A 25,046-nucleotide genomic window follows, 5' to 3' on the forward strand; every position below is an offset into this window, starting at 1 on the left:
TAAACAGATAACATTCAGTATTGATAGAACTATTTGCATACTGAACAAGAATTCTTAAGCAATTCAATTTACTCATTTATGAAATTACCAGATTTATTTCAGCAACTGGGAATTAGAAATAACTGCTTAAAAATTTAAAACATTTTAAATTGTAAAAGTAACAAAACATGAATCTTGAAATAATGCCAATATTTTGCATTTGGAGTGCTTCTAAAAGTGTTGTCTGGGACAATGTGGATGTGAAATGAAATAACCCTTTTCCTTCTAGTGTTCCTTCTACTCTTTTTCAATATGATCATTAAAAAAATCAAGTACAGCACATTAATTAGCATATATTATGCGTGTGTGTATATATCTGCATGTACATTTACGCACACCAGCAGGTACCGCTTGCTCTCAGATTTTTTTTTTTTTTGGCAAAATGTATTTTTATTTTTCACCAATTTCTTTTGGCTCTATGAATTTGTAAGACTACTGAAGTTTAGAAATTCAACAAATGGGGTTTACAGCTTAAACTAAAATATCCCACAATTGTCGTATAGAATCTGCTTTCCATTTTGCAAAACAATACTACCCCATTCTTGTAAGATCTATATTCCTGCACAGTATCTGATTAGATTTTAGTCATTTTAGCTTATTTTTTTGGACACATGTACTCATATTTCCAAACATACTTCCTTGTCCTGCTTGTTGACAGCTGCAGCATCATTTAAAATTTCATAATGGCATCCGCTGTTTGAAAATATTACACCCCCTGCATTAAGGTATGGTTTAGCTATTGCTTGTTGAATCAACTACAATTACTCAGTTTACACAACATGGTAAGCTATAAATATGACTTGCAAATCACAGTAACAGTGATCACAATCACACAAGATAATGAGCCAAACCAAACAGAACGGATTATGTCTTATCATGATGTATTCGAACAAGGAATGTATGGGGTTTTTTTGTTATTAAGAGCAACAGAAGTAATTGTATTTCTTGGCCACAGCTATTCTGAGCCAGATCGCTAGCCCATAGAGCTAGATGGATCAATAAGGCAATGGTTTGAGCAGCTGACAGGTTTATAGTCCATATAGAATTGTCTGATGTGTCGCTGTGTGATTTGTGTACAATCCACCACTAGTATATTAACAAAGGAAGGAGATATATTTTAAACTGCTGGACCATATGAATATGCCTCAGATTGGCTATAGTTCTGTGGAAATATATTTCTAAACCATGGAATGTGCTAAGGGCATAGTTTTTTCAATGTGTTAATTTATTTGTGCCATGGATGACTATATCCTCCCCCCCCCTCGTTTCTTTGTTAAATTCCTGCTGAGGCTGTGATGGCAAACCAGAATGCAATATCTTTTAGTAAGAGCACTGCAGATCTCTGCCGCTTTCCTGCTGCATTGATAAATCTTGTCTATGCAGTATTCTTTGCAGTTATTTCAGAGGAAAAGAGAATGCCATCCCTTCTATCAGCATGTAATAGTTATAGCATTCTTCTTGTTTATGTGATAAACAATTAAAGAACTGCAAAAGAGGAAAATCCCTAAGATCCATCAATAGGATACCTGGACATTTCCTGCTGGACTGTGTTTGAGTACTGCTAATTCACAGTTCCCAAAGTCTTTGTATGAAACCCATTTTGAGCAATTTATCCTAACTGAGTTTCAGAATCAGTGACTTGATTCTGTTTCATTTTGCCAGAGGTCCGATCATCAGAGCAAGTATAAAGAGTTTAACTAAATTTATAAGACTCTTTTTAAGGACTATCAGATTTGGAATGCAAAAATCCAGACAGACCTCAGACGTTAGCAAACGGCTGCAGAAAGCTATAAAGTTTGTCACCATTTAGTTTTGCAACTTAGATTTGATATCTAAGTTGAATGAAATGAATGAATGAAAAATTCTACAAGGATTGAGCTATTCATTTTCCTGAAAGGGGGATGGGAGCAGGAAAGTGACAATCCCTAAGCAAAAGTAGTAGCTGTGGTTGCAACCTTGTATACCTTTCCCTTGAAGGATATTGGGGAAACATCAGTCTTTTGATACTGGTAATTCATGGAGACTGTAATTTGTCATCTTCTGGCTCAACTTGCTTTCCAGATGTTTTTCTAGGACATGGATACCATTATCTTTGTAGATAGCAGTACAAAACCTAGAATACTGACAACACAAATTTTATCTTGCCTCATAATTGTGGTGAAGACACCAGGCTAGAAACCAGGAGACTGAGTTTTAGCCCTGCCTTAGGCATGAAAGCCAGTTGGGTGACTGTGCCAATCACTCTCCCTCTCTCAACCCATAATGTCAGGTTGGGGCAATAAACCAGTCAGTCAATTCCTGTTACAATCAACAGATCAACACTTGGTTGATCTTGGGGGGGGGGGGATGAGACCTTGCACCTCTGTGTGTGTGTGTGTGTGTGTAGGAATGCTAGGAAGGAAAAAACACTGGTAATGAGTGAATTTTAAATTTAAAAACATGATAAAGGCGAAGCAAAACTGAATTAGCTGGAAACTATAGGTAGAATATTAAGAGAATGTGAAGAATATGAAAAAGGAATTTGGCAATTCCTTTTTTCTTTCCGGATGCTCAGGAAATATCTATGGATATGTTCTGAACAGAATCTCTGGTTACCTCTGCCCTGATTTCATATCACCTTTCCAGCCTCACAATGTTCCCTACTCTTATAGGCAGTTTTTGCATCATAATTATTTTCCCTTTCCATCAAATTCCATCTGTTGTGAGCTGCTCTGAGACCTTAAAGTGAGATGGGCATCCCCACAAATGAAATAAAATGTAATAAAATGAAACAAACATAATCAACTAGCATCAAGCAAGTTCGAAGATTATTTCTTTCTATTCTTACTTTTTAACAAATAGTTTAAATAGCAATCATTTAATCAATAAAGTGTTTTGCAGTAGTTCTCTCTACTGGAATGTAGCAAAACATGCAGAAAATATTTCTGTATTAGAGAGTGATGGCAAGGTCTAAGCTGTACAAGCTAGCATGATGAAGGTGGCATAAATGCAGTTAGATGTAATTCATGACTCTCCATTACTCAACAATTTATTACAATTTCAGAACATCTGCAACATTCATTTTGCTGCTACATTTTCAAAAACTCCAATTAGCTTGAGATTTTGAAGTATAAAAAGGCAATAAGCTAAACAAGTAAAACAAAGCCCTGATGTGTTACTATTGAGACAGTAAAATGTTTAAGTGGCCCCAAGTGCATCTCTGGAAAGCCATGTTTTTAATGGTTGTCTAAAAGTGGAATGGGGATGGTCTGAATATGGGTGGGGTGGGGTGGGGAGGAGTGAGCCTGTAAAGGTAGGGACCATTGCTGGAAAGACCTGAGCATGACATTCCTTCAGGTTTGGGATTCTCAACAAGCATCTCTGTTAAATTTCCCTGGATGAGTAGAATCAATTCAAAGAAGGTGATCTTGGAGCTATCCAAACCCTGAGCCACATTGATTTTTAAAGTGAAAAATGAGCACCTTGAATTGTATACCCCAATAGCCAGCTTTGTTAGCTGTTAGCTATGGTAGCTCCCATGTTAGTGTATTACATGGATGAACCAGCTGAAGCTTTAAAAAAGATTTGAAGAACAGCCCCATATGATGACAATTACAGTAGTCCAGCTGCTAGGTGGCACAAATAACCAAGAACAAAACTTTCTGTTGCAGAAATAGCTGCAAATGACGCACAATATGTAATTGTGTGAAGGTCTTCCTGGTCTCAGACTTCATCTTTTACTCAAGCAGAAGGTATGAATAGTGTGATACAAGCATTCACTAAATGTTGCCATTTGGAAGCTAAAGTCAGTGTAACTTTTTAAAATCTTATTATTCAAGACCATGTATTTTAACAATGCATAAATCGTTCTACTTTCTCTATACCTTGGATCCTTAAAAAATATGATGGCTGTTTAATAAGGCATTCAGTAAGGATATGCAATGAATTGAAACGGCATTGAAGACTGAGTATAGTGTTTCATTGCTTGTGCTAGTAACTATTTTTCTTTAAAACTGATAATATTTACAATTTACCCACTTTATTTTAAACACTTTTTATGATTTGAGAGAGACAAAAAAGTGAAGGAGCTTTTGGGGATTATTTGTTCTTCAAAGACATATATCTCTTGTATTCACAGTGAGAAACTGTCAATTATATGCTATCTAATGAATATAGAATCATTATACATTATATTTTTCTTTTGCCATTTGTCTGCTTTATAGTAGGATGAATCCTGCCTTATTCCCAAACATTATTGGGACAGGTGGAGTCTGGCTTTTTAAAAATCTATTTCACCAAGCTATGCAGACAATCAAACTCAGTCTCTTCCATGGCATATTAAATGTTTTTGAAAGAATGATTATAAAATGATAGAGCCCAGAATACTGTTCCAGTTTAATAGTGGAATAGATGGTGACATTTCACATTGGCTGAAGATGCCATGGTGCCAAAGATTTATTTGCCAATTGGTTGAGGGTTATAGTCCTCTTAGGTGAAGTTTAGGATATAGCACTGTTGTGAAAAAACAAGTTGGTATTAGATGGTAGATAACTGGACATATCACCTTCAGTCAAATCTTTATTATGGCCATAGACTACCATAGGAAGAGTGAAATACAAACAGTTAATAATTTTAAAAGCTAAAAAGTATGAAATACGTACAGTTAAGAAACAATTTAAAAATTATATATATATATATATATATATATATATATATATATATATATATATATCTTGAAATAGATCTATACTAGTCTCCCTTTATTTATTTATCAGCACAAATATAACATATATATATATATATATATATATATATATATATATATATATATATAAAAACATATATATATAACATATATATATATAACATATATATATATAACATATGATTTGATTTGATTGATTTGATTTATTTCATTTATATGCTGCCCTTTTCCCCGAAGGGGACTCAGGGCAGCTCACAATTCAGTCGGGAAGGGGTACAGACAGGGGGTAAAAAAACCAAACATAACAGTACACAATTTAAAAATACACAACAACCATACCATTCGAGAAGGGGGGCAGAAGCTTTTTAGCCCCAGGCCTGTCGAATAGCCAGGTTTTAAGGGCTTTGCGGAAGGCCTGGAGGGTGGTGAGGGTTTGAATCTCCATGGGGAGTTCGTTCCAGAGGGTCGGAGCAGCCACAGAGAAGGCTCTCCTCCGGGTAGTCGCCAGTCGACATTGGCTGGCAGATGGAATTCAGAGGAGGCCTAATCTGTGGGATCTGATCGGTCTATTGGAGGTAATTGGCAGCAGGTGGTCTCTCAAGTACCCAGTTCCAATACCATGAAGGGCTTTATAAGTGACGACTAGCTCCTTGAAACGTATCCGAAGACCAATAGGCAGCCAGTGCAGCTCGCGGAGGATAGGTGTTACGTGGGTGAACCGAGGTGCACCCACGATCGATCGCACGGCTGCATTCTGGACAAGCTGAAGTCTCCAAATGCTCTTCAACAGCTGCCCCATGTAGAGCACGTTGCAGTAGTCCAGTCTAGAGGTCACAAGGGCACAAGTGACTGTTGTGAGGGCCTCCCGGTTCAGGTAGGGACGCAACTGGTGCACCAAGCGAACCTGGGCGAATGCCCCCCTGGTCACAGCCGACAGGTGGTGTTCGAAAGTCAGCTGTGGGTCCAGGAGGACTCCCAAATTGCGAACCCTGTCTGAGGGGCGTACTGTTTGACCCCCCCAGCCTGAGAGATGGAAAATTTGGCCAATTAGTAGGAGGGAAACACACCAGCCACTCGGTCTTATCCGGATTGAGTACAAGCTTGTTAACCCCCATCCAGGCCCTAACAGCCTCGAGGCACTGGCACATCACGTCAACCGCTTCACTGAGTTGGCACGGGGCGGACAGATACAACTGTGTATCGTCCGCATACTGATGGTATTTTATCCTGTGCCGTCGGATGATCTCATCCAGCGGCTTCATGTAGATATTAAACAGGAGGGGGGACAGGACCGAACCCTGTGGCACCCCATAATTCAGGGGCCTAGGGGTTGATCTCTGCCCCCCGACCAACACCGACTGCGACCTGTCCGAGAGGTAAGAGGAGAACCACCGTAGAACAGTGCCTCCCACCCCCACCTCCCGCAGTCGTTGCAGAAGGATACCATGGTCGATGATATTGAAGGCCGCTGAGAGGTCAAGGAGCACTAGGACGGAGGCATGACCTCCATCCCTGGCTCTCCAGAGATCATCGGTCAGCGCAACCAAAGCGGTTTCCGTGCTGTAGCCAGGCCTAAATCCGGACTGGAAGGGATCTAGATAATCAGTTTCCTCCAAGGACCGCCGGAGCTGAAAGGCCACCACTTTCTCAACAACCTTCCCCACGAAGGGGAGGTTGGAGACTGGACGATAGTTGTTTAAAATGGCTGGATCCAAAGATGGCTTCTTCAGGAGGGGTCTCACCACCGTCGCCTTTAAAGCGGGGGGAAAGAACCCCTCCCGAAGGGAGGCGGTAATAACCGCCTGGATCCAGCCCCGTGTCACCTCCCTGCTGTTAGCAACCAGCCAGGAGGGGCACGGGTCCAGCACACATGTGGAGGCACTTATGGCTCCCATGGCCTTGTCCACGTCCTCAGGGGTAACAGCTTGAAACTCAATCCAGTGATGTCCATCCAGATTCTCCCCTGGTGCCTCGGCTGGCTCTGCGCAATTGGAGTCCAGGTCCGTCCGAAGCCGAGAAACTTTATCCGCGAGGAATTGGACGTAGTCCTCAGCTCTGCCTTGCAAAGGATTGCTCATATCCCTCCTATTTAGGAGGGAACCCCTGGTATGCCCAAATATGGGAGGAAGTTCACTGCTTCCATTCTCTGTCCATCGGCTCGTCACAAGAGACCCTCCAGACAGAAACCCAATATTTTTACTGTTGCCTTTGTTACATTTGTGTTGTATTTGTGCTGATAAATAAATAAAGGGAGACTAGTATAGATCTATTTCAAGCTATTTAGCTCTCATCATCGAATCCCAGTAAGGGTATGGCTAGCTGATGAGTGCTAATATATATATATATATTAGAGCTACAACCCCCAAATATAGGAAGAAGATCACTACTTACTGTTGCCTTATATATATGTATGTATATATATATGTATATATATGTATGTATGTATATATATATGTATGTATGTATATATGTATGTATGTATATGTGTATGTATATGTATATGTATATGTATATGTATATGTATATGTATATAAACAAAACCAAGACGGACATATTGTGTGCTTATGTGTTTGGGTTGTATTGTCTTGTCATACTGTATATCTGTCTGGAAGGCAGATGTGGATGGAGCGTGCTGTTCTGTGCTGAAAGACTCTGCAGGTAATCTGCATTAAAGTACACTGTCTGCTGCAGTGAGTTAAAGCAGCATTATAGCAGGAAGAAAACACACAGACCGATCCCCATTGTGTTGTCAACAGTCTCTATCTATAATACATAAAGGAAACCATTTCTCTCCTTGGTGGCCACCATAGTTACGTCGCTGGGCTTCCTTGGCCTTCTCACTGCAGATTGTTGTACTGACTGCTACTTTTATAGGTTGCTCTGCCTTTAGCAAAGGGACATTAACTCCTTTATTTTGTGCCTCTTTTGTCTCTGTGTATTGGATGCGGTTTAAATTGCATGCTGGGTTTTGTGTTTGCAGAAAGAGGCGAATGCTTCTGTGTATAATCTGTCTTGCTATATTATTCTGTTGCAAAGGTAATTAGGAATCCTGAGGTAGCTCTATCTCTATCTTTGAAACAACAAGGCTCATGAAGCTTGATTCAGGGACCTCATTATCTTTATTTTTTAAAAGAAGTTTTTTTATTTAACTTCCATGAAGTTACCATGGTTACCCCCATACTTGGTGGCTTCTTTGCCTCTCTCTTACCTTAAATGCAGCTATGCTGCCACCAAGAATTAAAACATCAACAAAGGGAACATCCCTAATGTCAGCCAGCCATAAATCCTGTTTATGTTCCTCACCAAGAGAGAAGCTGCAGCTATGGCAGTTCGGAGGAACCACAGAACAGGGAATGTTTTAGTGCAGGCCTCTCGGGACTGTTGAAATAACAAAATGGCTCCATCTCCCATGCTAGAATAATTACAGGCAGTATAAAAGAAAAATAGAATAAAATGCGGAGAAAATGTTTCTCTCTTCCTTCCAGGGGTACTTTGCTTCCTTATCATTCTTGTCAGTTCAGCAATAGATTTGATGCACTTCTCTACAGTGTGTGGCTCATGTGTTCCTGTAGCCTCTTATATTTTTTGAGCAATGAATGCCATATTGCTTCCCTTTAGTCTATTCCGCTTTTCGTCCCAGGAACGTTTCTCATAAATATGGTATCTAATTCAGAGCTACACCATATGTCCATTCAAAAAAGTACAGTATTGTCTGCTATTGCCAACTAGCATTTGAGGCATCACTTTTTCTTGCAATCCTTCTCCCCATTCAGGTTTTGAAATAATTTTTTTTTGGGGGGGGGGTTTCAGCTTCTGAAAATGTGGGTGCAGATCAAGGGCTCTTATTCTATTCAGTCTTCTCAAGCTACGAGAGTTAGTGATTCCTCTTTTAAATTTGTAACCTCTGTTTCCTTGCTGTGAAACGATGACTGAATTTTTAGAGATAGGCTTCCCAGATTGCCTAACGGAGAAATGTCCCATTAATTAATTTATTCTCTTTTCCCTATATATAGAAAAAAAGATTTAAGGCGATGGGCGAGGTAACACATTTCTCTGTTAATAAGCAAATACAGGTATCTAAATTATAAGTGTTTCTGTTGAAATGGTTGAAAGTATCTTCTATACCTGATGTTGCATGAAACAAATTATAGGTTATTACAACTGAAGACAGAATTGTTGATAGAATCTTCATTTCCCTTGCAAGAAGAAAGCTCCTGGTGCCTTGAATAAAAGATAAGATTCTACCTTTATCAACCAGCATCGGAGGGATATATAATAAATAATTTTTAAACAAATACTTGTTACACTGGAAGTTTAAGACAAAAAGGTCAATAACCAGGTTATTTTAGTTTGAAGGGGGGAAAGGGTGGGTGGGTTTGAGTCTACTCTTTGCACGTGCATAGGGAAAAACATGCAGTTTTCTTTTCTTTTTTTGAAGAGATTGGCTACAGGTAGTCCATCATTTATGATTGGTTGATTAGTGACCATTTAAAGTTACGATGGAACACCCCCCCCAAAAAAGATCAAAGTTATGGCCACAGCAGGACCTCCACAGACATTTGCCCATATGACTGACTCAGGGGTGGGTTTCTGCCGGCATTACTGCAGGTTCAGTGTGCATGTGCTCCTGATGTGTGCAGTTCCCTGTAAACAGGTCTGCGCATGTACAGAACATTACAAATGTCAAAAATACATGTTGCAGCGACCAGGGAACCGGTTCAGGGGTGTGACAAGCCTGCCGACCCTACCAGTTCAGCGAACCAGTTGCAATTGCTGCTACTGGTTCGCCTGAACTGGTGCGAACTGATAGGAACCCACCTCTGGACTGACTGCAGGGATGCTACTGCTCCCCCCACTGGGCTATCTCCCCTTCCCTCCCACCCTGCCTGATCCTCTTAATAACAGAGCCTCCTTAAAAACTGAGCGTTCCAAAGGATTGCAGAATAGTTGAGAATAGCAGCTGCTCACAGAATGGCACGAGCCTTTCTCTGCAGCAAAGCTGAGCCTTATATTGGCTGGGCGCCTCAGTCAGAAGCTGCAGAAAAACCGAAAGCTTCTGCTAGACCAGGTGAGGGGCATGCTGGGTCCTGCAAGCTGCAATAGCTCGTGGCATGCTGGTAGCCTCTGAGCCCAAGGGCTCAGGAAGGAATTAAGAGCAGACCCAAGTCTTGCAAGAGTCTAGTTGTGTGGGGACCAAGGCACAGGGGAGAAAGCAGGCCCAAGTTTTGGGGAAAGGAAGAAGGCCCAAGGACTGCAAGGGTGGGAAGAAGAGCATGGGGTGCCTCCAGGGGTAAGAGAGGCCATGGGAGGCCTGGGGCAGATGTCTTTGGCTTATCCAGGGCCCCCAGGGCTTCCACCACCCTGTTCCTCTTAACAACCTGCCCCATCGTTTAACAACTGCATCAGGAAGAACAGTGGTGGGGATCGCTAAGTGAGTTGATCAGGTGGGAGTCTGCCCATTACAGTTGTAACTCAAGGATTACCTATATTGTCTTCTTCTAAGAGAAGAGATAAAATAACTGATCGAAGGTCACCTATTGGCTTATATGCATAAAGCAAAACTACTACTCAGATCTCCCTACCTAATCAAGTGTTTTAATACTAGAGCAGTGTTTCTCAAACATAGCAACTTTAAGAGGTGTGGACTTTAATTCCAAGAATTCAATGCTGGCTAGAGAATTCTGAGAGTTGAAGTTCACACATATCTTAAAGTTGCCAAGGTTGAGAAACATTGCACCAAAATAAATGGACTCTCAGTTTTGCAATTATTCAGTATTAAATCCCTTCCATCAAATAAATGCCTCACTCTGCAAATATAAAAATATACCAAACTTTATTTTGCATCACAAGAAAGCAATAAGGTGGAAAAAAAGCATGCAACCCACATATTCACATGAGTATGGATTACATAACTTGAAAAGTCCAACAAAATGAAATTCTCTGGCTTTTCTAGATAATAAAAACTAATTGAGATTTGTTACAATTAGAACAAAAAAGTATAATTAAAACAAGTAAACCCATCAGCCCGAGTAATAAAAACAAGTCATCTACAACATACAGTGTAAGAACAGTAACTGCCATTATGTAGTAGGACAGACAGGTAGAAGACTAGTACCCATGAACCCCAACTAGAATGTCAGAAGACATAATGAAAAGAAAGGGAAAATAAGGTGGTGTTACAACAGGAGGAAGGGATGGTAAACAAAGCAACCCAAACTGTATATGTTATGTTATAACCTATCAAATGAAATAATAAATGTATAAGAATGATAAATGTGAAGAAGAAAAATAATTATGCCAATGTATGTTTAAAATGGTATGTAAGAGAATAAAAAAATAAAAACAATTCCGAGGGGAAAAAAAGAAGACAGAATGAAAACTTGCTCTCAGAAGATAATGAACAGACTCAACTGTAGTTTCAATTGGGGAACTCTGAATATCCTAGGCTAGACCAAATTAAATCCAAAAGCTCTAAGGAATTCCTGGAAGCTTGGCATTTAGACAAACTAGTCATCAATAGAGCTGAGCAAAAATCTAAGAAGGAAACAAGAACACATCTATTTCAGCAACACCCAGGTGAGCAGGAATTAACACAAACAAACAAGCAGAGAATAATAATCAAGGAATTACCAAGGAGAAAATTGCCCACTGGCAGGGCAAGCTATTTATATGAACAGGGAGCAATCCCCCCATGCATTAGCACTGATAATGTTACCTAGTTGGGTAATGAAATGTCTGCAAGCTCAGAGAAGATCAAGGCCTCCACAAAATACAGAGAATGGGCTTTCCAACTATATACAGACGTACACTCTCACACAAATGAAGTTACCCGTTGTTACAATTCGTCTCTCCTTTGCATTCCACTCTGATTTTATTATGTATCTCAAGATTGCCCTAAGCATTCTGGTTAGAAGCCAATACATTATTTTGGGATATGATGTTGTCACTCACAATTATTCTTTTGAGAGTTTCTCCCTCACTGAGGTTTCTAGCTTGTTTAACATTGCCCTCTTTGACATACACAGAAATATTATATCTGATAACTCCTTCCTGGTTTGTTTCCAAAGATAATTGTACTGACTGATTTGTTTATTCAGCCATTGTAGCAAGAGAATCATGTTAGTCTATGGGAGCAATTTAAATCTTGCATTATTAGTTTAGCCACTATGCATTTGGTGAAGTGATCTACAACTCTCAGAAGCTTATGACTTTTAATAAACTTTGCTAGCCAGAAAAGGCAATACCAGATTCTTTCTAGCTTATTCATCCATATTTCTATTGTGGCCACAGTTGGCTAGATTCGTACAAGATACAAAGCTAAAACCAAATTCATAAATTTCCCTAAGTCAAAATGTTCTGTAATTAGTCTTATGGAAAATTAAACTAGCTTTTTATAATGTAAGTTTCCCACCCAACTCAGATTTAGTTTTATTCCATTACAACAGAAGTATTTATATACTGCATTCTTCTCCAATTAAGTTCTTAAAAATAGTATTTTTCTTCGCTGAGGATGCTTCATCTCCAAAGGATATCCCACAGCTTTTTCAAGCTTTTTTCTTCAAGGTTCAGATTAAAAGTAATTCTGGCACCATTTTGATTTTAAATACCAGCAGGCTCCTTTCATTCTCATCCTGGGATGCTTGCCCCTTTTGTATAAGTCTTAGTTAGCGCTAAATGGTTCTTGGTGCTTCACTAATGTAAATTGCTCCTGTCTGCAGTCGTGCATTAAGACTCCTCAGTTTTGTTTGTTAGCTATATATGCAGAATATTTTTTTTAATGTATTTTAGTGCTCAAAATAATAAATGTTCTCTGGATGGGTTACATAAAAGAAGGGGGGGGGAATTATGAAGCACATATCAATTGAATGAATTTTGTACTGAAACTTTAAGCTAGTCATTTCTTAGTGGAGTATTAAAGAAAGGGTCCCTTTATCAGGTTGTAGAGATAACGAATCCATGGGATGCTTTTTCCTGGCTAACAAGTATAATATCAATGCAGATAGGCAAGGGATGAACCATCAGTGGGACACTTAATACCATTATTTTGCTTAATTAGTGAAAATGGGCAAGGAAGTGGCAAGCCTTTTGCCAGACATTTTTGTGCTTTTGCAAAGCAAAGTTGGCTGGGAAAAGGAACAGCTGCCCAGTTAACTAATTTGGAAATTTAAACATGGTAGGTCAGTTAGGGCCAGGCTCGTTACAAAGACTCTGGAACAAAATCCTAAAATGCTTGAGAGAAAAAAAATATATGACTTTTTCTGGAACCCATGAGGGTAACTGTATGATTGGGCAGGTGGAATAGTTAGATCGTCTTATAGAAAGATATCCATCTCTCCCTCTCTCTCATTTTACAGTAAAAATAAAAATCCTTCTAGGTTCCATGCAATATTGACTTCAGGATCTCACAGCTATGTTTGTCATTGAATTCCTTTTGCAATAATGGAATCATCCACCACTACAAGCCCATCAAGGCTCATATATTTTCAGAGGCAGCTCAAAACAGGGAACATTTCTTTCCCCCCAACCTCAGCATGATATCTTCCTTCTCTGAGATGTTCATTCTTCTTCATCTCAAAGGAGGTGCCCCTCTAGGGAGTGGGACACACTATTTCACTCTAAAGCCTTGCCCACCCATTTGTTTGCCCTTTTCAGCTTTTCCAGACAACCCTCGAAGGAATGTGCGAATGTGTTTTCTAAGAGCAAAAAGCTTATTGCGCTCTGCATAAATGCACTGTTAACCTAGCAGGTGCATATATACTGTATTTGCAATACTCAAAGCAATCTGCCTTCATAAGTGTATTTTAAAATGGTTAATGGGTTTGCTTGAAAAGACAAAGTTACTTCCCATTAAAAGCAAGGTAAAAAGTCTTATTCTCATAGGGTAACACTTTAACGTTCACATTAGTGCTTAGCTTCACGTGCTGTTCCAGGACCTGAGACAGTGCCTTTGGAGTCTCTGGCAGAATTCTCTGACCTTTGAAGTGAAAATAGATTTTTCCAGAATTCTATAGAACAAGAACAGTTAATATATCCTTGTTAAACCAAGATTCAGTTATAAAGATTAAAAGAAGCAAGAAGTTCCCACCTAAAAGAGTATTTTTATTGCAATAGAATCTTCTTCTTCCCAGCGTTATTCTATGACTGGATCCCCTTGTCGTCAAAACCGCATCCATTTGGGTCGATCCAGAATACAAATACAATAAATAAAGCAGTACTCTCCAAAGGGTACTATTTTAAGTATTCTAAGCCCCAAGTTCAATTTTCAATGTTCAGTAACTTGCCACCTTTCTCACTCAATAAACTTACTTACTTTGAATTGGTAAGAATCCTTGTTTCTGGATTGTGTGCTGCTGGGAAGAAATTGACAATGAAGTCTTGATGCTCATAAGACAGTTTTCCCTCTTAGTTATGTCTTATTTTTCTAGTCCTGGCTAGTTCTCCACAAATGATAATAAATTAAATTAGAAGGTCTTGTTAAAATATCATTAACTTTGTAAACTGCCTTGAGTCATAACGTGTTAGGCTGGTATAGAATATTGCAAAAAATGCATAACAAGCCTCAGGAAATGGGTAATCAACCTGAACCGTGGTGGCGCAGTGGTTTGAGTACAGTACTATAGGCTACTTCTGCTGACTGCACACTGTCTGCAATTTGGCAGTTCGAATCTCGCCAGGCTCAAGATTAATTCAGCCTTCCACCCAGAGGTGGGTTGCTGCCGGTTTGGTCCGGATCAGCCGAACCGGCGCAAAAGCGTTGCACAAGTGCAAGCACGCCCAAACCAGTAGTAAAAAAAATAGCAATCCACCTCTGCTTCCATCCTTCTGTGATGGTAAAATGAGGACCCAAATTATTGGCAATATTCCGACTCTCTAAATCTCTTAGAGAGGGCTGTAAAGCACTGTAAAGAGGTATATAAGTCCAAGTGCTATTGCTATCTTGATTCTAAAACCAGGGATTTTAAAAAGGAAATCGACAGTAGAAAGGGGAATGAAGAAAAGAATATAATTTGGGGCCTCTTTGAAACAACAAGATTGTGGCTGAATGTGAAATACCCATACATACAGTTTGATTATTCAAGCTGATTTTCAAATGGAGAAAATGGTCGCGCGAGCGATATTCGGTGTACCGAGGTACACCCACGTTACAGCTGTCCTCCGCGAGCTGCACTGGCTACCAATTGGTCTCTGGACGCAATTCAAGGTGTTGGTTATTACCTTTAAAGCCCTACATGGCATAGGGCCAGCGTACCTGCGAGACCGCCTACTGCCACATACCTCCCAGTGGCCGGTAAGATCCCACAGATTGGGCCTCCTTCGGATGCCCTCAGCCAGACAATGTTGGCTCTCCCCCGGAGGAGAGCCTTCTCTGTGGCTGCTCCGACCCTTTGGAATGAGCTACCCCCAGAGATCCGGACCTTACCCACTCTCATGGCCTTCAGGAAAGCTGTTAAAACCTGGCTATTCTGGCAGGCCTGGGGCTGTTGATCTCATTGTTGAGGTCCAGACCTGACTAGAACAAATGCATGTGTTATGATTTTAAATCTGTCCTTTTCTTATTTTTTTCTTCCTCTTCTTTTTTGTAAGCTGCCCGGAGTCCTTCGGGATTGGGTGGCATATAAATTTTAATAATAAATAAATAAATGAACAATATATAATACCTAGTTAGGGAGCTGTATTTAGAGATTACGGAAAGTACTGAAATATCAAACTACACTTCTGCTTTGAAAACAAATTTTCATTTGGGTATGCTCTGTGTTTTAGCCTATTTTCCAATTTGGATTTAGTCTTAAGTAAAGGTTGAGGTATTCTGTAGCTACAGTACTGTACTCAATTTTTATCACCAAAGTTGTTGCACAGAGAGATCATAAAAGAGGCTTTGTAAAACTTTTAAGCTTTTTGTGTAGCGAATGCAGCTTTATCACTTGTATTATTCACTTTGTAAATGAAAAGTTTTAATTCTAGGTTTTTAAAAATTCTATATTCTTATGCATACATACAAACCTACTCATAACTACCTAACTCTAAGTCTTGCTGGCTACATTAGATTCAGATTCCTGAAGGATGTAGGTGGGAAGCCCATTATATTCAGTCTGTGGGATGGTTCTAAAGTACTATTTTCATTCATTTTCATAACTTCCAACAAGGCTTGGTCAGATACAGTATGGTACTTTTCTCCCAACCCTTAGTATTTTTCCTCTTGAGTGCCATTGTATTATCCATTTCACAAGGGAACCATCTCTTGTTTGAACTGTTTATGCTTGTCTACACACACAATTGCTACAGATCAATCTATGATAACTTCAAAATACAGTACAGTACTACAATGAAGTAATAAAACAGAGCTGGAAGCATCATCATCAGCTGTAGAAAGTTCCTGATGGTTGTTTCTATAAAATAATGCCCTCCGAGTTCTTTTTTGCTGCAACTTTGTTTTGGCTTCAAGCTCTGATTAATAAGTTAGATATTGACTTTAATTAGACAAATGACCAACACTAAAGTTCTCCTAACTTGGCTGTTTAACTACTATGCTGCTTAGGCACTGAGGCTACTGATTCTCCTCCTTCTCAAAGCAGTGGGCTTTTGGGCAAACTGTTTTTTGAGTTTATGCTTCACTGCTGGAGTTCAGTAACAATGCAGCCCTCCACAATTGTGTTAGGACTGTTGTTAACTGGTTACAGAGCAGAGTATATTGCTTTTCTGAAGTAACTATGCTCCTTGCTTGGAGGAGTGTATATGTATGCTTGGATGGTGGACGTGCACCATCCATTAAACTAATGGAATATACTGAGGTAGTTTATGCAGTGCAAAATAAGAATACATTAAGGTAGCTTACTGCACTTGCAATTTTTCATCAGTCCTGGTTTTTTTATATTAAGTAAATAAAAGAGAGAAGGAAAATTGAACTTTGAAAATTAACCTTTTGTTATTATGTTAGTTACATTATTAGTTATTTTTATTGTCCATGCTTTTCAACCCTCCTCAGCTTTTTTAAAAATCAGGTAAAATATATGTCTTCGGGCTTCTCATTTTTTTCTATTCTTCACTTTTATTTTTCATCTTTTCCATCCTCTTTCTAATGAAGGATTCCCCCCTTCTTTTTCTTGCTGCATCAAGTCAATGTGGACTGGTTCAATAATAAAAAAGATGGCTTATTAGAATTAAAGCCTAACAGTCTTTAAAAAAGCAATCTTAGCAGGATTGAAGTCAGGAGGGAATTATACATTCTTAGCAAAGACTCATTGAAAGACTGAAATGGAAATGCATGTGCTGGCTAAACTAAAGGAGAAGTTTTGGTTTAAAATTAAAATACAGTGGAAACAAAAGCAAAGCAGAGATATCTGAACTGCATTTTTTCATCCAGAATTGTTAGCTGGCCAATGCTAAGCTGGCCTGCAATTAATTGACTTTTTCCATTCTGCAAGTGATGTTTTAAAATAAAGCTCAACCTTAATATTACTCAGTGGATAGTTCTACTTTAAAATATATTTACACATTATTTAGAAACAGCACAGTTTTGTACTACTCCCCTGCAGGAGAGGGTTTAAAAATCCCTCTTAATGAACAGCTTCAGTCACAATATATTGTCAATTATCTTTTTCTATTTATTTTTTCATTAATTTCTCTGGGAATAGATTACCCCTTCAGTCTCCCCTTTTAATACAACCATTAATGTTAACTCCCTAATCTGTGAGAGAGGATTGCAGTATAAGCAAAATGAACAAACATGGTTATTTAACATAGTCTCACCCTTAAGACTGTCAGGGAACCTACTATTAATTTATCCAGCTGTTTTCAGGCTCTGAGCAGTGGTTATTAAAGTCTGAAGGTATTTGGGAAGAATTCATCATAATCTGTGCAAACCACAGGTAGCAAGATTACCAAGTCAAATTGGAGGTGCAGATTTCCAAATTAAGACAAGTGAAATTGAATCTGATATAAGAAAATAAACATTTTTTTGTAACTATAATAATAATCACAATGTTAGTTATCTCTCCAGAATCTGAAATTACACTATCTTGTTAAAAATTAACCAATTATATTACTTATAAATATATTCCGTACTGTGAGGCAGACTTTGTCAGGTAATTCTGCTAGTGCTGGAGATGATAGTCCAGGTGAAGCTCAGTGAAGTTTGAGGAGATTTGGGTTCTAAAAATCTGTACCTTCACATGAAAAATAGGAAGCTCTCTTTATGGGAAGAATTGCAAATTAAGTGTAATGTCTGGTTTATTTAATTAATTGAGAGAGAAAAAGAAGTGAAGAGAAAAGTTAAGAGAAGAGAAAGGGATAAATGAAAGGGATTTCTTGACCCATTTTGCATTTCAATTATTTTTCCTCTGCAAATTCTAGTGGGTATAAAAGCAGCCTAGGAGGCTTGTTTGTGTGATTATAGTTAGTAAGCTTTTCAAGGGAAAGTCTGATTGTTTATTTTGCATGAGAAGTAGTTCTTACCAATTTTACTGCATAAAATTGTAAAGGGACCAAATCTTTTATGATTCCAGTTGTAATAAGAAAGAATTATGTATGGTTTGCTACTATAGGCTGAAGACTTATGTAGCAAGCTGAAAATAAATGTCCTATTGTCCCAAGTATGCAGAATAAATTCTACTTTATGGAATTATAGCAAGGCAAAGAGAGCTTGTACTTTCTCGGTAAAGGATGATGTAAATGTAATAAAGTCGACCTTGGAGTGAAACTCAGTTCCTGCATACAGCACATCTACATAGTTTTCTTGAGAATAATAGGGAAATGCTTTGCCATAGCTTCCTTTGTGAGGTTTAAAATTTTCAATTTAACTGACAGCATGAGTATTCACTGGTGGTCTCCCATCCTAGTACTAATTAAACCCAACCCACTTAGTTTCTAAATCCAGAAAAGGTTGTGCAAATGCTGCTACCTACTGCCTCAATAGGTGATGACATGGATTTAAGCATTTCTTCCTCTAGAATATCTGCAGGCCAGGAGCAGGGTGATGAATTCATCAAAGAGTCCTTGATTCTCTCCTAGTCAATAATTTAGATCATTTGGAATGGATGGCATTAAGCTGAAGGATAGCACTCTCAGTTTGAGAATCCGATCAAAATCCCCACTAAATGTAGTTTGGTTCTACTTATGATTGTAGATGAAAGCAGCAGAAATAACCATGGTCTTAGTACCGTAATATACATAGAGGTGAACAATGGAAATAATTAAGGTAATGTTCTGCTCACTATTAATCATATTTGTAGCCACTTTTACTTCTCATTTTTACTGTTGTGACTGTGATAAGAGAAAAATTGATGTTTGTTACCATACAGCTCGGAAACTAAGGCTCAAAGAAAAAAGCAGAAACAGTAAATTGTCAATTGTTGGGATGGAATATAAATCTGGCCCAGAGCATGGAGAAGGGATGAATGAACCATAAAGGGAGAAAGAGGTTCAGAGAAGATTATTCAGTTCTAGGGAAGAAGAAAGCAGGAGAGAGAGAGAGAATAAAGCTAAAATAACCCTGCATTTGATCAGATTCAGATTCTTACACAGTAGGGTACCAGGAGCCATCCATCCCAGAGATACAGAATATAAGAATAAGGTATTGGTATATGGGGATTATATTTATATTTCTACAAAGATGGTGATTTTTATATGCATATTTTGCTTCTTTAATGAACCAATGTGACTTTTGTTGACACTAACAAAAGTATTCTGGAGCAACTTGCATGCTTGCCATTATGCAAACACCTTTTTGTTTTGGCACTAGGATCACCGAACATCTCTCTCATCATTTTAATATTAAATTTTAGTAATATAAAGCAAAACAGATTCTTCTATGTCAGGGGTATCAAACTCAAGGTCTGGGGGTTGGATCTGGCCCGCGGAGTCGCCTTGGAAACAGTGAAGGACTGGCCCGCGATGCCTCTGCCAGTGAAAACGGAGCTCAGGAGGCTCCCAAGCTCCATTTTTGCTGGCAAAGGGTTGCAGGAGACCATCGCAGCCAAAAATGGAGCTCGGGAGCCTGTTTTCCTGGCAGAGCACTTGGGCCACCATATGCGCCCCAGACACGAGTAACATTGAGCTGACCATGCCTTCCCTGCCCCCCCCCAGGTCAAACACAACCCTGATGTGTCCCTCAATGAAATCGAGATACCCCTGTTCTATGTAGAAAATGTCATGTATTTATCCCTGTTATTGTGACAGTGGTTCTTACCTCACCCAACTCTTTGAATATGAAAACTTGTTATACAAACTGGGCAGGGATGTGCAGTCAGGGGAGGCAGGGGAGGCGGGACCTCACCAGTCTCATGAGGAAAAGAAAAGAATTTTTAAAATAATTAAAAAGGCCAAGGTAGTTGCTACCAGACTCCAAGTCACAGTGACTCTGAGTCTGCTTAGTGCTAACTGTAGGGGGAGGCGAGAGAACTATGGGCCTCCTTTGCATAAGGAATTTTTCGCCTTTTAACCGTTGCTCAGAGTTAACCAAGGGTTAAAAGGTGAAAAATTCCTTATGCAAAGGAGGCACGTGATTCTCTCGCCTCCTCCTGCAGAGGGCACTTTGTTTAGAGGCTTTTTTTAAACAGTTAAGCAGAGTCATTCACGTGGTGACTCTAGCAGCAACTATCCTAGCCTGCCTGGCCCTGGCTAGACCAAATCTTGCATTTTTGACGCAGATGGAAGGTATGTGGGTCAGAGGGAGGGGGCAGGGGGGGAGGAATTCAAAATTATTTGTAATGTAAGTAATTGTAATTTGTTTTTATTGTGTGTGTTTGTGTGTGTGTGTTTTACCCGCCTCTGCTGGCGCGCGGGCTGGCACATTTATTTTTATTTTTTATTTTTTAAAGCCATGCCGCCTCGGGCCACCATAGAGCGAAACATGTCCTGGTTTGTGACCGGGAGGTACTCTGGCACTTTAAAGTGCATGCCGCCGCCCCGCTGTATGGCCAGGGTGGCGGCATGCACTTTAAAGTGCCAGCGTGCCTCCTGGCCACAAACCAGGACATGTTTTGCTCTATGGTGGGCTGAGGCAGCATGCACTTTAAAGTGCCGGCATGCCTTCCGGGCCAGCCATTCAGCGGGACATGCTTGATGTACTCCATCCCAGCGGGCGGAGAGGGCGAGGGAGGACTGGAGGTGACGGGCGGGTGGGTGGGCTCAGCAGTGCCGCTGCACCAGCAGACCCAGCCTGAGGGACGAGGGGCGGCCGAGCCTCTGTGGTGGCAGGGCCCCGGCGGCCGGGCTTTAAAGTCCCGGCGCCTTCCGCCATAGAGCGGGACCAGGTCCTCCCTTCCATGGCTCACCCAGCCTTCGTGAACTGATTGCTGATGGAGGGGAGAGAGGAGAGGATCGCCGCCCTCCGGGCCAAGTGTGTCGGTCTCCAGCTGCGGGCTATAGCTCCGCCTTTAGCCGGGCTGGGCGCTGGAAGCCAGCTGGCGCCTGACAGCCAATGGCCGAGCGGCCCCAGGGGCGGCTTCCAGCTGGCGGTGAAGCGAGGCTGCTCGGGCGGCTGATGCTCAGCCACCCCTCGTCCCTCAGGCTGGCTCTGCCAGTGCAGCGGCGCTGCTGAGCCCATCCACTCGTCGCATCCAGTCCTCCCTCGCCCTCTCCGCTCGCCGGGATGGAGCTGGAAGCCTTGCTGGAGCAGTCGGTGCCCGGGGGCATGGCTTTAAAGTGGCGGCAGGGCCCCAGCGGCAGGACTTTAAAGTCCTGGCACGGTCCCCCATAGAACGGGTCCCTGTCCCGCTCTATGGCGGATGCTGCGCCAGGGCTTCAGCGGGGCTTTCGCGCTTGCCTCACCGGCCATGAAGCTCACCGCACGTCACTGAAACTGTGTAATTCATAATGTGTAAATTATGATGTGTTTTATCATAGTGTCAGATGCTAGAAATCAGAAAGCAAGGTGGTTCGAATAATTGCAGGTTTATTGAATGCTAATGCTCTCTACAAGAATCTGAACTACTAACAGTTAAAACAAAATGGCCAATAGTCAATGGAATTCAAGATGCTCTGGATTTAGCTCTCTTGTGGGCATGAAGGAACTCAAGACTGATGACACATTTGACCCCTACCTTGGGTTCAACCTGATAATCTACACGTAGCTAGGAATTGCTCTTTGAAGATTCATCACACTTTTCCCAAACTAGTACATTCTTGCAATGGATCTTCTTTCTTTTAGCCATTCAGTTGGATTGGTACCCATTTTTAGTAAATCAGTTAATAAATAATAATAAGTATGACCATGCCTTGAACTGTTGTACTGTACTTGACTTGTATTGTACCTGGCATTCTGGCCACAAAGATGATGAAAATTATTGTGTCTCTTGTTCAAGGTTTAATTTGGCGTGGCATACTCAGACGTTCTATAAATACACTTAGTCATAAATCATTATATTTAGCTTTCTGTTGCAAAGTCTAAATGGCTTTCCCAGCCGTCTCAAAACTGAATTTCTTTACTTAAAAAATAAAAAAGGGCTTCATTATTCTAATAATAAAATTGGGCTGTCTAAATCATCGTTACTTTAATTCAGTATGCATGAACCATGCTGAGGTAAATCATTATATTTCTTTGAACTTTGAATTAATATATTATCCACAAATATTTCTCTCTGCCTGTTCCTCATGTATTATTTGGATAAGGAGAGTTTTACTATGTGTAAAATATATGCGATATTAATTTTGAAAGCAACAGCCTAGTCAAAAAAGTAGCTGCAAGAATATTAGTCTAGGCAGATGATAAATTCAGTTCTAGGGAACATACATTTGAATAAGCTGTCTAAATATCAAGGTTGATTGGCTTAGCTTTTATTTGTAGAGGGATGAGGATTCAGTCAAAAAGTGTCAACCCTATAAGACAGACCAGAGTAGAGCTTGATTTATACTTGCCTGCAACTGCACATAGGCATCAACTCATATCTATGCTGCAAAAGAGGTTGATGGGTAAGTATAGGTTGCAGATGGGCCAATGTGCACACCACCCAAATCTCAATGGCAGGTTGTGTGGAGATGTGCATCCTGCATGCTGATTGGTGATCTGACTTCCTGTTGGTAGATGGGCAGAAGGCAAGGAACAAAGGACATAATGGAGCAGCTAGAGAGTTTAATTATAAATGCAACAGTTATGCATCTGAATGACAGATGTATGGGTTTTTTGATGTGCAGAAATATGATCCAGGCTTAAGAAGCCAATTCCATATAGGCCAGAACCACTTTTAGTGTAGCAGCTACACCAACCGAATCTTGCATATCTGATGTGCGTCTCACTCCCTCACTTTGTCTTAGTGTGACCTAGGGAGGGGCCTCCCTGAAACATTTATTCAAACTGGTTCCTTTGAATGGTCTCCAGCCCTACTTATCTGAGTGTTGCCTTGGTAGCGGCTCTTCCTCCTGTCCTTCAAGGCCATTTTATATGCTTTCTACAGAAAGTGCTTCCAAGAGCTTCACTCTGAGATCTATTCAGAAAATAGTTTTTGTTTGTTTCTTTGTGAATGGTAAAAGTGCTGTTTGCTTTCTAGAACCCATGGCAGCTACTAGGGAGGAATCGCTCACACAGCACAAAACTGAGAACTAAAGCAGGACTGGGAGGAGATTCCTGTCCTCTGGGGGAGGTTGCTTATTTGTCTGCAAGTAGGCCTACTTCATTAAGGAAACAAAACCCTATAAATGACCTACTTCATTAAGTGCTGTGCTATGAAGAAGAGCATGTTTTTAACTCTAAAATGCTGCTATACCTCATGTTGGAGATCTTAAACTACTATTTGGTTTGTTAAGTTGTATTTGTACATTTTTCTCCTCTCCACTTTTTCTTTCCTTTTCAGTACCTACATTTATATAGATTAATTTCTCCCCAAATGGCAGTAATTCTGCTAATGCAGTTCAGATAGTGAGCCTTGTTCCTAAGAAGCATAGATAGGATTTGCAGCTAAGGTTGCAATTCTGTACCATTCCACACTGGTGAAATTCAATTTTTTTACTACTGGTTCTGTGGGGGTGGCTTGGTGGGAGTGGCAGGGGAAGGATACTGCAAAATCTCCATTCCCACCCCATTTTGGGGCCAGCCAGAAGTGGCAAACTACTCAAAATGTCTCCTACCGGTTCTCCAGAACCTGGAGAACCTTTAGATGTCACTGTTGCCGTTCCATCAAACTCAGAAAACATACCGAAAAGTACATTGTGAGCTGTAAAACAGAAATATATTCATTGTCAGTTGTTAGAACACCAGAATTCACTCAGGAGGCTTTACAGTTTAGCGAAAGATACATTTATGACCTCGCTTAAGTAAATTTAATTTGGTTTGCTGCTAGTAATAAGTCATTCAGTGAAAAGATGTTACCAATTGTGAAGGTTTTCTGTACTCATTTCTCTGAATTTGAAAGGCAACTATGTTTTAGAAAACCATAGAATGTATTTACAATAATATCTAACATGAAGGTATTGAAGACTTTTTTTCCTTATTCTGTCTCAAATTTTAATATACCAAGAAGAGAAAGATACCCCACTCTCGTAAAAAAAACATCAGCAATTTAACATTTAAAAAAAAAAAACTTTCAGTGATTGCAATCTAACTTACTTAATAGCCGTACTTCATTAAGGAAACAAAACAGTTGAATCTGAACCTACAGTTCAGCCTTAGTGATAATTTCATGGTTCTGTAGACTTAAGCAAGATGCTTTTGAAGACCAGCTCCCTAGGTACAGTCTTGCTTGCTCCTTCATCACCTTTGTCCCTAGATTTAATAGAATCATAGAATTGGGAGGAGCCATGTAAACTATCAGATCCAATGTAGGGGTCCAAAATTAAAGCACCTCAGCATCCAAATTAAAGCATCCTAAACATATCCAGAGTTAGATGTGCAACCCTATCACTTTTCTGACTTACTAATTCTACTATCAAACTACTTGTCAGCCCAACAAGGTAGACCAGTGATGGTGAACCTTTTTGGCACCGAGTGCCGGAAAGATCACGTGGAAACTTTGTGCGTATGTGCTCATCGGGGCCGCTCTCCAGAAAAGCCGAACTTCTGGGTCCAGCACACATGCATGCACGACGATCAGCTGGCCGGCACACATGCGCATGCCAGTTTTGGGCATTGCTGCACACACAAAGGGATCACGTTCTGGAAAAACCAGACTTCCAGGTTCTGGCGTGCGTGTGCATCCAAAGATCAGCTGGCTGATGCGCATGCGCACACCGGTTTTCAGCACTGCTGCATGCGCAAAGGACAGCTGATTGTCATGCGCATGCCAGAGACCCAGAAGACAAATAGGCAAGGCCACACATGCCAGGCGACATGGCTTCGCGTGCCACTTTGGTTCGCCATCACAGAGGTAGACCAAATGAAGAAACCAATGCGTCA

This window comes from Thamnophis elegans, chromosome 2 (genome assembly GCF_009769535.1).
Source record: "Thamnophis elegans isolate rThaEle1 chromosome 2, rThaEle1.pri, whole genome shotgun sequence".
Classification (NCBI taxonomy): Eukaryota; Metazoa; Chordata; class Lepidosauria; order Squamata; family Colubridae; genus Thamnophis; species Thamnophis elegans.